This window comes from Molossus molossus, unplaced genomic scaffold (assembly GCF_014108415.1).
Source record: "Molossus molossus isolate mMolMol1 unplaced genomic scaffold, mMolMol1.p scaffold_m16_p_9, whole genome shotgun sequence".
Classification (NCBI taxonomy): domain Eukaryota; kingdom Metazoa; phylum Chordata; class Mammalia; order Chiroptera; family Molossidae; genus Molossus; species Molossus molossus.
The window spans coordinates 20,880,130-20,893,839 of NW_023425403.1; the positions used below are offsets into that span (position 1 = coordinate 20,880,130).

At 36.9% G+C, this 13,710-nt stretch overlaps 1 protein-coding gene across 1 annotated transcript in view; it reads right to left on the reverse strand.

Annotated features, from left to right (window-relative positions):
* TEX15 (testis expressed 15, meiosis and synapsis associated) overlaps window positions 1-13,710 on the reverse strand; it is a 70,028-nt gene that overhangs the window by 42,571 nt on the left and 13,747 nt on the right. The window lies entirely within an intron of this gene.

Genomic DNA, 13,710 nt, shown 5'->3' on the forward strand with positions numbered 1-13,710 from the left:
TAAAAGAAAACAAACAACATGTAGTTAAATGAGAGTATCAACAGAATTTTTTAGTTTATAGTTTTTTAGTTTATTTAGAAAATAAATATACTTAATCTTTACATACATTTTTTGTCATTTTGTTCTAAACTACTCCCAAACTGAGTTGCTATTGTTATTATTATACTATTATTGTTATACACATTTTAAAAATGAGGAATATGATGTTCAAAATAAAGTGTTAGAGTTGGAACTGTATATGCCAACTTTGTCCATTAAGTTCCAGGGTTCAAATTCTTACTTATTTGTGTTATGGAGAAAAGGATATGCATTTCTTAAATACATATATATAGAGAGACACATACAGTATATGCACACACACACACACACACACACACACATATATGGTTAATTATGAGGGAATTCCATTCTTTAGGGATCTAGATAACAGTTGGGAGAAATAAGTGAGAATTTGATTACAGACTTCTATCTTAGTAGTACAATAAATCATCCTCAGAAGAGATTATAATCTAAACTATAGATACTCTTGAAATTTTGACTACAATCAAGAAGCATTTAAAAATATAAATATAGCCCTGGCCAGTTTGGTTCAGCGGTTAGAGCGTCGACCTGTGGTCCGGAGAGACCCGGGTTCGGTTCCCGCTAAGGGCACGTACTTCAGTTGCAGTTTGTCCCCGGCCCTGGTTGGTCGTGAGGGTGGCAGCCACTCAATGTGTCCCTTCACGTTGATGTTTCTCTCTCTCTCTCCCTTCCTCTCTCTCCCTCCCACTCTATCTGTAAAAAAAATGGAAAAATATCCTCGGGTGAGGATAAAAAAAATAAAATAAATATATACTCTCCCCCTTCAATTGGCAGATTGGCTAGGAAGTGCTATATAGCTTGCTTGTGTGGCAGTGGTTCAATCACTGGGACAGAAATGTGATGGCAAATGATTATCAACAATGGAGTACCTACAGGACCTAGAAAATAATGTACACACCAAAAAAGAAAAATTGTTCTTGAAAACCACATGCTACCAATATTTTTTATTTCCTCAAATATTACTCACAGAATTTATATAAAGTATACTATGCACATTAGCATACTAATATTTATTTTATTTGCAAGAATGACTCACCATTAATAGTAGACAGGGCTACAAAACACATGGCAACAATTACAATCAAGACTAACTGATTAGATCATGACCACTTCTTTATCAGTTCCTGGGAATGTCAACCTTAACTTTTAACTCAAGTCATCATTTCCTGACCTTGCTTTCAAATTGATATCAGTAGACTCTGGGAAATACTAAGATCTCTATGTTGATTGTTAAGGTTTAAATCTCACAGAAGTATTATAATACTTTTTGTTTTATCAATTTCTCAATGGATTTTTCTTAGGGTCTGGGAAAACATTAACTTTCTGAGCAATGCCTGGAAGGACTAGAAAGATCCTACGTATTTGCTCAGAAAGTTAATGTTTTCCCTCATGGAAACACTAAAAACTCGCACAAAGGATAGGAGGGAGAAAGAAAACTGAAGTATTACTGTTGTAAGATATTTACTTAGACATAATATAACATGTGAAGGTTGCACTGTGATAAATTAAAGATGTGTAACAAACACTAACTAGAGCAAGGTTTCTCAACAGTGGCACCACTGATATTTTGGGCCAAGTAATTCTGTGTTACCTAGTTATCTCACTGGCTAAACAGTATATCCTCTTTAAGGGAATGAATAGAATGGGGAAAAAAAATCAACAAAGTTCTGACCTAGTGATCTAAAAATCTGTATAACTAGAGTAGAAAATACTCTCTGGAGTTTTGTATTGGTAATATTACCAAGAAATATTTTGTAGTTTTCAAAGCATATTTTGGAATTACATTGTAAAAATTTAGGACTAAATATGACATAGATAATAAAAATGACCAATAAAAAATTAGCCTTTAGATCTATTTCTAGGTCTAAAGAAGTTTTGTAAAAGGTTGACTTTATGAAGTTATGCAGAACTAGAGATAATCTATGTCAGCTTATCAAGTAACAGAAGCTCTGAGTCTCAAGCCCTCCATTTCTGAAATGATAGGTAAAATGAACCTGAATAGTCTTTTATGTTTACAGTAACATGTAATCAGGTAAGAATATGAACAACTGGATTCCAAAATGGCAGCAGAGTGAATGGAAGCTACACAGACCATCTCCCAGGACCAAACTGAAATTACAACTAAAATAAAGACAAAACATCAGGAAAAAACAACAGAAAAGCAGCTTGCAAGGACCATGTAACCAGAGACACTGAATCAATCCTGGTAGGAATGCGGAGATGCGAGAAAGGGGCTGGGAGCCCACAAACAGCCGTGGTCTTAGCTGAAAGCAGTGCCCTTGGGGTTAAAATCCCAAGCCCGCTCCACAGCGCAAAGGGCCTGGACAGACTGCTAAAATAGCCACAGCCACTCACCTTGGGCTCTGGCAAAGGGAGGGTGGAATGGACTAGAACTGTGTGGGGACACTCGGGATTTGGAGGGTGCTCAGAGCTTTTGCTGAGTTGTGGTCACTCAGGATGGTGGCCATCTTACTCCTTCCCAGGGCTCTGAGGAGAGGCGGCCCCTCTCTCGCCAGGTGGGCCATTGAAATGCAAATTGAGGCTAATTAACAACCAGCATCTGCCCCACCCTTGGGAAAGCCTCTTCCTGGGCTTGCAAATCTACCCAGGAAAGTAAGATTTGACAGTGGTGTTTAACATGGGTCCTCCCACGCTCATCCTAACACAGTAGAAGGAGCCACAAACAGCAAAACACCAACACCCACAAGGAAAATATGGAAGGCTCCAAGACTCACTGAGATAGCCAAAATGGTGAAACAAAGAAACAAATCCCAAATAAAAGAACAAGAGACCTCTACCGAAAATGAGATAAATGAAATGCAGTTAAGCAAGTTATCAGACATAGAATTCAGAGCCATGATCTTGAGAAAGCTCAACAGCATGAGTAAGGACATCAACACCATGGGTAAAGATATAGAAATATTGAAAATCAAACAACTGAATATGAAAAACAACCAAGAAGAAATGAGGAATGATATAGCAGAAATAAAGAACACATTGGAAGGTCTAAACAGCAGAGTAGAGGAAGCCTAGGACCAGATCAGTGAATTAAATAAAAGGGTAGAAAAAAATTAACCAATCAGAAAACCAAAAGGAAAAAATAATTAAAAAACAGAAAGACAGCTTAAGAGAACTGTGGGACAACTGAAAACGTAATGATACTCGCATCATAGGAGTCACCGAAGAAGAAAAGGAGCAAGGGTTAGAGAATATATTCAAAGAAATAGTGACTGAAAACTTCCCTAATTTGGTGAAGGAAAAAGGCATTCAAGTTCAAGAAGCACAGAGAGCCCCAAGTAAGAAGAACCCAAACAGGCCCACACCAAGACACATAGTAACTAAAATGCCTAAAATTAAAGACAAAGAGAGAATCCTAAAGGCAGCAAGAGATAAGCAACAAAATACCTATAAAGAAACCCCCATAAGGGCTATCAGCTGACTTCTCAACAGAAACACTACAGGTCATGAAAAACAAGGATCTGAATCCAAGACTACTCTATACAGCAAGGTTATCATTCAAAACAGAAGGTCAAAGAGCTTCCCAGCCAAAAAAAGGCTAAGGAAATACATTAGCACCAAACCAACACTGCAAGAAACGGTAAAAGGACTTGCTGTAATTAGTAGGAGAAATAGGAATAAAAATATAACAACACTAAACAAAAATGGCAATAAATAAGTACATATCAACAATCACCTTAAATGTAAATGGATTGAATGCCCCAATAAAAAGACACAGAGTAGCTGATTGGATAAGAAAGCATGACTCATATATATGTTTATAAGACACCCACCTCACAACAAAAGACTCATATAGGTTGACAGTGACGGGATGGAGAAAAATCTTCCAAGCAAACAGAAAGAAAAAAAAAACTGGGGTAGCAATACTTGTATCTGATAAAATAGATTTCAAAATGAAGGCCATAACTAGAGACAAAGAAGGTCACTACATAATATTGAAAGGATCTATGCAACAGGAAGATATAACCTTGGTAAACATATATGCACCCAATATAGGAGCACCAAAATATATTAAAAATCTTCTGGAGGACTTCAAAGGAGAAATCAACAGCAATACAATCATAGCAGGGAACTTCAACCTCCCTCTGACATCACTGGATAGATCCCCTAAACAAAAAACAAGGAGACAGAGACTCTAAATGAAGCACTAGACTAAATGGATTTAATAAATATCTACAGAGAATTACACCCCAAAACTACAGAAATCACCGTCTTCTCAAGTGCACATGGGACATTCTCAAAGACAGACCACATGTTAGGACACACACTAAGTCTCTACAAGTTCAAAAAGACTGAAATCATATCAAGCATCTTCTCAGATTACAATAGCATGAAACTAGAAATCAATTGCAACAAAAACATGCAAAGATATTTTAAGACATGGAGTCTAAATAGCATGTTATTCAACAATGAATGGGTTACTGAGGAGCTCAAGGAAGAAATTAAAAACTTTCTGCAAAACAATGACAATGAACACACAACACCACAAAATCCATGAGATGCAGCGAAAGCAGTTCTGAGAGGGAAATTCATAGCACTACAGGCCTACCTCAAGAAGCAAGAAAAATTTCTAATAGACTATCTAATCTCACAACTTAAAAAACTAGAAAGCAAACAAAAAGAAAACCCTGGAGCAAGTAGAAAGAAGGAAATAGTAAAGATCAGAGCAGAAATAAATGACAGAAACAAACAAACAAAAAAAACAATTTAAAGGATGAATGAAACAAAGAGCTGGTTCTGTGAAAAGATAAACAAGATTGAGGGACCCTTACCTTGACTCACCAAGAAACAAAGAGAGAGAACCCAAGTACACAAAATCAGAAATGAAAGAGGAGAAGTAACAACTGACACCACAGAAATACAAAGGATCATTAACAAACACTATAAACAATTATATGGTAACAAATTTGACCATCTAAGCAAAATGGACAAATTTCTAGAAACACACAGTCTCCCAAAACTGGACCAGGAAGAGATAGAAAACTTGGAACAGACAGAAAACTTGGAACAGACTAATAACAACTAAGGAAATTGAAGATGTAATCAAGACTCTCCCAGCAAACAAAAGCCCAGGCCTGGACGACTTCACAGGGAAATTTTAATGAACATTCAAAGAAGAACAAACACCCATTCTCCTCAAACTACTTCAAAAAATTCAAGAGGACTTCCAAACTCGTTTTATGAGATGAGGCCAGCATAATTCTAATTCCAAAACCAGAAAAAGACACTACAAAGAAAGAAAACTACAAGCCAATATCCCTGATGAACACAGACGCCAAAATCCTGAACAAAATACTAGCAAATAAGATCCAGCGATACATCAAAAAAATTATTCAACATGACAAAGTGGGATTCATCCCAGGGATGCAAGGCTGGTAGAATATTCACAAATCAATAAAATGATACACCACATAAACAAAATGAAAGATAAAAACCACATGATCAGCCCTGGCCAGTTTGGCTCAGCGGTTAGAGCGTCGACCTGCAGTCCGGAGAGACCCGGGTTCGGTTCCCGCTAAGGGCACGTACTTCGGTTGCAGTTTGGCCCCAGCCCTGGTTGGTCGTGCGGGTGGCAGCCACTCAATGTGTCCCTTTCACATCGATGTTTCTCTCTCTCTCTCCCTTCCTCTCTCTCCCTCCCACTCTATCTGTACAAAAAATGGAAAAATATCCTCGGGTGAGGATAAAAAACAAACAAAAAAAACACACATGATCGTATCAATAGATGCTGAAAAAGCATTTGACAAAATCCAGCACCCATTTCTGATAAAAACCCTCAGCCATGTGGGAATAGAGGGATCATATCTCAATAAAATAAAAGCTATATATGAAAAACCTACAGCCAACATCATACTCAATGGGGAGAAACTAAAAACATTCCCCCTTAAGTACGGGAACAAAACAGGGATGCCCACTTTCACCACTCTTATTTAACATAGTACTGCAAGTCTTAGCCACAGCAATCAGACATGAATCAAAAATAAAAGGGATCCAAATTGGAAAGGAGGAAGTGAAACTGTCATTATTCAGAGATGACATGATATTATACATAGAAAACCCTAAAGAATCCATCAAAAATCTACTAGACTTAATAAATGAATTTGGCAAAGTAGCAGGATACAAAATTAATGTCAAGAAATTGAGAACATTCTTATACACCAATGATAAAATCACAGAAAGAAAAACTAAAAAAAAGTGCCATTTACCATTGTGGCAAAAAAATTAAGATACCTAGGAATAATCTTAAACAAAGAAGTAAAGGACCTATTTGCAGAAAACTGCAGGACATTTAAAAAAGAAATAAAGGAAGATACAAAAAAGTGGAAGCACATACCTTGTTCATGGATTGGAAGAATTAACATCATTAAAATGTCCATATTACCCAAGGAAATCTATAGATTCAATGCAATCCCCATCAAAATACCAATGACATATTTCACAGAACTAGAACAAACACCCCAAAAGTTCATATAAAATCAAAAAAGACCCTGAATAGCCACAGCAAGCTTGAAAAACAAGGACAAAGTAGGTGGGATCACAATACCAGATATCAGGTTATACTACAAAGCAACTGTAATCAAAACAGCCTGGTACTGGCACAAGAACAGGCATATAGACCAGTGGAACAGAACCGAGAACCCAGAAATTGACCCAAGACATTATGCTGAATTAATATTCGACAAAGGTGGCAAGAGCATACAATGGAGTAAAGACAGCCTGTTTAATAAATGGTGTTGGGAAATTGGACAGCTACATGCAAAAAAATGACACTAGACTAGACCATCAACTTACACCATACACAAGAATGAACTAAAAAATAGATAAAAGACTTAAATGTGACTCGTGAATCCATAAAAATCCCAAAAGAAAATGTAGGCAACAAAATTTTGGACATCATATGCAGCAGAATTTTCACTGATACATCACCTAAGGCAACAGAAACAAAGGAAAAAATGAACACATGGGACTATATTAAACTAAAAAGCTTCTGCACAGCAGTAGAAACAACCATCAAAATGGAAAGGGAACCCACTGTATGGGAGAGCATAACTGCCAATGACACATCAGATAAGGGGTTAATTTCCAAAATATATAGAGTGCTCACACAACTCAACAAAAGGAAGACAAAGAACTCAATTAAAAAATAGGCAGAGGAACTAAATAAACACCTCTCCAAATAGGACATGCAAATGGCTAAGAGACATATGAAGAAATGCTCAACATCACTAATCATCAGAGAGATGCGAATTAAAACAACAGTGAGGTAGCACCTCACACCTGTCATAAAAGCCGCCATCAACAAATCACCAAACAACAAGTGTTGGTGAGGGTGTGGAGAAAAGGGGACTCTAGTACACTGCTGGTGGGGATGCAGACTGGTGCAGCCACTATGGAAAACAATATGGTGTTACCTCAAAAAATTAAAAATTGAATTGCCATTTGACCCAGTGATCCCACTTCTAGGAATATACTCTAAGAAACCTGAAACACCAATCAGAAAGAATATATGTACCCCCATGTTCATAGCAGTGTTATTTACAATAGCTAAGATCTGGAAACAGCCCAAGTGTCCATCAGTAGACAAATGGATAAAAAAGCTGTGGTACATATATACAATGGAATATTATGCAGCTGTAAGAAAGATCTCTTATCCTTTGAGATGACATGGAAGGACCTGGAGAGTATTATCCTAAGCAAAACAAGTCAAGCAGAGAAAGAGAAATATCACATGATCTTACTTATTTGTGTAATATAATGAACATAACAGTCTGAGGAACAGGGTAGTCCCAGAGACATGAAAGTAGGGTACAGACTGGCAATCCCCAGAAGAGATGGGACAGGAAGAGATAAACCACAGAACTTATATGCATGTACGCATAACCTATGGACATGGACAACAAAGGTGGGGACGGGGGGGGGGGGGTTTGGGGAGGAGGGTGTCAATAGGGAAAAAAGGAGAAACATCTGTAACAAAAAGAAAAAGAAAAAAAAAAAAAAGAATAGTTTTCCAAAAATGTTTTTTTTATGTTTTTATGTAGCAATACTAATAAGGAATAAGTGTCACGATTTGTCAGCCCCTGAACCTTACACCTACTTTAAGCTCTGGAGTGGAAAGTTCAAAATTAACCCAGCACTCAAGTGCTAACTTTATAGATATACTTTTGGTTGTTGGTTGGTCATTATTTTTAAACCATTATTTTATTAAACATTAATAAATATAAAATATTTAGATAAGAAAACTTACATTGATAAAGAAAGTTACATATAAGTTAACATAACAGAACAAATGAGTGGTAGAAACAGGATTAGAATCTTGGCTATCTTTTGGAAGATACAAACTTATAACTGTGCTACCATGATGTTCATTTACTGAAACCAACTACAACAGAGCACAAGGTATAAGTGCCTCAAATAGAATGCCTATATCACAGTTAATTACATTACAGACTAGGTTCTAAAGATAACTTGTACAGTATAATGGATAATCTGTATGAGTAAATAAAACAGCAGAAAAGTGTAATCTCCAAGTTTAACTGAAAACAAAAGAATGCTATTTAGCTATAGCTACTGGTTATGTAGCTACTAGTGGTGACTAGAGGAGAGAGTGAAAGTATTCAATTAAGTATGTTTTTTAGAAAATAGTCAAAGAAAATGAGATAATTGGTTTTGGAGACCTTAAAAGTGAACTTGATTGTTTTCAAATCCATCAAACTGCTGGTGATAAATGATCATTGGGCAATATTTGAAATGAAGCATAGACAGATAATAAAAATTGGGATTTAACGAAGTTTAAATAAGAAAGCAAAGTTTGATTCAAGATTAGTGATGTTGCCCCTCTGGGTGGCTCAGGTTTTTTGGAGGGTTGTCCAGGTTCAATTCCTAGTCGGGACACATACCTATGTTGTGGGTTTCAACCCCAGTATGGGCACATATGGAAAGTAACTGATTGATGTTTCTCTCTCTCTCTTTTCCTCTCTCTCTAAAATCAGTAAATGTATCCTCGGATGAGGATTTAAAAAAAAGAAGAAGAATAGTGATGTCACTAAGATGATGAAGTAGGAGACCCCAGCCTTGGGTCTAAACAAAGATCAATAATTAGACAGCTATCCATAAACAAAAGCAGCTCTGGGAGAGCTCTAGAGTTCATTTAAGAAACTTCAGCAACACAGTGGACAAAACACTAGAGAATATCTACACAAAAAGGGTAGGATGAACAGCTTCAATTTGCCTGCATCACCCCACACCCCCAAACCATTATTGTCCAGTGCTGAGAGAGAATTCCTTAAGTAATTTCCCCTTGCTGGAAATGTGAGAGCAGGGTGAGTGATCAGCTTCCCCAGCCCTTTGGAGTACCTCATTAAGGACCTGCTTTGGTCACTCCAACCAGAGACCACAAATAGAACTCAGTAACAGGAGAAAGACTTAGAAATCCATAAATATGAGGAAATTAAACAATACACTTCTGAATAAACAATGGGTCCAAGATGAAATCAAAAGGGAAATTAAAAAAACATACTGAAAGGAAAATGAAGCATAGGCAGATAAGAAAATATGATGTAGATTATAAAAATGACCAAACTTTATGAGATGCAGCAAAAGCAGTGATAAGAGGGAATTTTATAGTGTAAATGCCTACATTAGGAAAAAAATCTCACATAGAACTTACTTTATACTAGTAAAATAAGAACTCAGCACATAGTTAGTAGTTAGCATCATACCAATGGTGAAAAACTGAAAGTTCCCCCTCTAAGATCAGGAATAAGACAAGGATGCCCACTCTTGCTACTTTTATCCAACAGAGTACTAAAAGTCCTAGTCAGAGTAATTAGGCCAAAAGAAAAAGAAAGAAATGAAATAAAATGATCTTTTTTTGCAGATGACATGCTCTTATATATAAAGATCTAAAGGTTCCACCCAAAAATATGTTAGTTAGTCCTAATAAATTCAGTAATTTCAAGACACAAAACAAAAAAAAATCACAGCTTTTTTTTTTAAATCCTCACCCAAGGATATTTTTCCATTTATCTTCAGATAGATAGGGAGGGAGGGAGACAGAGACATCAATGTGTGAGAGAGACATTGACTGGTTGCCTCCTGCATCACCCCAACCAGGGCTGGGGACTGAACCGAAACTGGGGTACGTGCCTTTGACTGGAATCAAACCCGTGACTCTGGTCTATAGGCCAATGCTCTAACCACTGAGTGAAACCGGCCAGGACAAAAATCACTGCATTTCATATACTAGCAATGACCTATCTGAAAAAGAAGTAAAGAAAATAACTGTATTTACAATAACACTAAAACCAATAAAATACTTAGGAATAAATTTAATCAAGGAAGTGAAAGATCAATAGACCAAAAACAGACACCTATGAAAGAAATAGAAGAAAACACACAAAAAAAATGGAAAAATATCCCATGTTCAGAGGTTGGAAGAGTTAATATTGATAAAATGTCAATACTACCCAAATCCATATAAAGATTAAATGCAATCTCTATCAAAATTCCAATGTTTTTCATAAAAATAGAACAGTCTTAAAATTTGTATGGAACTACAAAAGGACCTTGAATAACCAAAGAATCTTGAGAAAGAACAACGCTGAAGGCATCACTCTTCCTAATTTCAAGTTATATCCCAAAAGTACAGTAATTAAAACAGTATAGAGTAGCATAAAAACACACAGAGACCAATGGAACAGAATCAAGAGCCTAGAAATAAACCCATGCATATATTGTCATATTTGACAAGAGAGCCACAAATACTCAATGGGGAAGAACAGTCTCTTCAACAAATGAATATACATATGCAAAAGAATGAGACTGGATCCTTATTTTATACCACTCACAAAAATTAACACTAAATGGATTAAAAATTAAAGGTAAGACCTGAAGCCATAATCCTAGTAGAAAACATGGAAGAAAAGCTACTTGACAATGGACTTGGCAAAAATTTTTTTGGCTATTAAAAGCACAAACAACAAAAGCAAGTATTAACAAGTGGGAGCACCACAAACTAAAATGCTTTTGCACAGAAAATAGAAACAACCAATAAAAGGAAAATATAAACTGGAATGGGAGAAAATATCTGCAAACCATGTATCTGATAAGCGGTTAATATCCATAATACATAAGGAATCCATAAAACTCAATGGGAAAAACACAATCTGATTAAAAAGTGGGCAGAGAGCTTGAATAGACATTTATGCAAAGAAAATGTACAGACAGCTAACAAGGACATGAAAAGATGTTTAACATCACTAATCATCAGTGAATTACAAATCAAACCTATAAGTTATCATCTCACATCTGTTAAAATGGCTTTTCTTAAAAAGATAAGTGCTGGCGAGGGTATATCGAAAAGGGAACCCTCACACATAGTTGGTGGGAATATAAATTGGTACAGTCACTATGGAAAACAGTATGGAGATTCTGCAAAAAAAGTAAAAATTGAACTACCATATGATCCATCAATCCCTTCAGAGTATGTATCTGAAGGAGATGAAATCACTGTCTCAAAAAGATATTTGCATTCCCATGTTCATTTTGGCATTATTAACAATAGCTAAAACATAGAAATAACCTATGTATCTCTCAACAGATGAACTGATAAAGAATATGTGGTATACATACAATGAAATATTATCTAGCCATAAAAAAGGAAATCCTTCCATTTTTGATAACAGATGACTCTTAAGGGCATTATTATTATTATCATTTTTTTGTTTTGTTTTTGTTTTTTTATCCTCACCTGAGGACATTTTCCATTTTTTGTTCAGAGTGGGAGGAAGAGAGAGAAAGAGAAACAGAGAGAAACATCGACATGAAAGGGACACATCAAGTGGCTGCCACCAGCACAACCAACCAGGGTCGGAGACAAACTGCAATCGAGGTATGTGCCCTTAGTGGGAACCAAACCCGGATCTCTACAGAGTCATTTCTGTTACATAAATATTCAGAGGTTCTGGAAATCAAGATGTGGGCATCTCTAGGGGAGCACTATTCTGCCTACCACAGGCAGATAGGGAATCTTATTCAGTCCTTCAACAGTATAAGGAACTCAAGTTTTTTTTTAATCGTCACCCAAGGACTTTTATTATTATTATTATTTTTTGCATTTATCTTCAGATAGAGCAGGAGGGAGAGAGAGAGAGAAACACTGATGCGAGAGATACATCTACTGGCTGCCACCAACACAACCCCAACCGGGGCCGGGGACAAACTGCAACTGAAGTACATGCCCTTAGTGGAAACCAAACCTGGGTCTCTCTGGTCTGCAGGCCAACGCTCTAACGGCTGAGTCAAACTGGCCAGGGCTCAAGTTTTTTTTTATTGACTTTAACCTGCTGTGCACAACTTTACCTTTACCTATGCTATGGCTCCTCTTATGGTCTTAAGAGGGCTGGCAGCAGCAGCTAGGCATACTAGCTTCCTTGCTCACAGCCACTTTTGGAGACAAAGACTTCACTTCAGGATTTCCAAGCATTCTCACACTGTGTTTGAACTGAAAAGAAAATTCTGAGACATCGTCGTAAATTAAATTACAACTGGTTGGAGGAGACAAGAGGTTAACAACTTCAGGGCAAAACCAACAAAAGACTGCTTACATTCCTCAATATATGTTGAAACTTAATGAATTAACTTCCAGGTGGCCATTGCCTCAATTATCTAAAGAGAATAGCTGCCAACCACTAGGTTCACCTCTGTATCTTATTAAGCATAAACCTTCCAGACTGTTGCCCACAACTAATACTTCTTTTTTATAGAGTATGCACCTATCCCCCTCTTTTTTTTTTTTTACCACTTTTATATATATAGCCAATGTAAATTCTTTGAAAACAACTTACATCTTTCTTCTGTCTACCTGATATATTAAAAAACCCGTCATCTCCAGGATGGGTGGATACCATTGTTTTCTCCATTTAGCTCTGCTGCATGGAGGTTGACTTCATGCCCCAGAACCTGGTGCTTTTCTGGCTAGCACTGGCTCAACAAACTGTCTTCTTAAGAAAACTTCAACATGCCCTGGCCGGTTTGGCTCAGCAGTTAGAGCGTCAGCCTGTGGTCCAGAGAGACTGGGGTTCGGTTCCCACTAAGGGCATGTACCTTGGCTGCAGTTTGTCCCCGGCCCTGGCTGGGTTGTGCGAGTGGCAGCCACTCGATGTGTCCCTTTCACGTCGATGTTTCTCTCTCTCTCTTCCTCTCTCTTCCTCCCGCTCTATCTGAATAAAAAAAAAAAAAAAATGGAAAAATGTCCTTGGGTAAGAATTAAAAAAAAAAAGAGAACTTCAACAGTGAAAGTTTTTGTTTAACATCAATATTGACTAGGCCTGGACCCCAATCAGTAAACCAATAAAGGCAAGGGGAATGGGACAAAGAATAGTTTAATCTAAGTATGTAAGATGATTTAGAATTATTAGGAAAATTACAATCCACTCATTTGATCACTCTTTATATACACCCTTCTTTCAACACATATACTTTAAAAAATGCTCATGCTGATATCAAACATCTTCAATAAACTTCACAAAAGAGAATAACCCAACATCTCATTCAGTTATTGCATCTAACTTCAGATCCATGATGTAATATGCTTTCATTTCCAATAGGTGT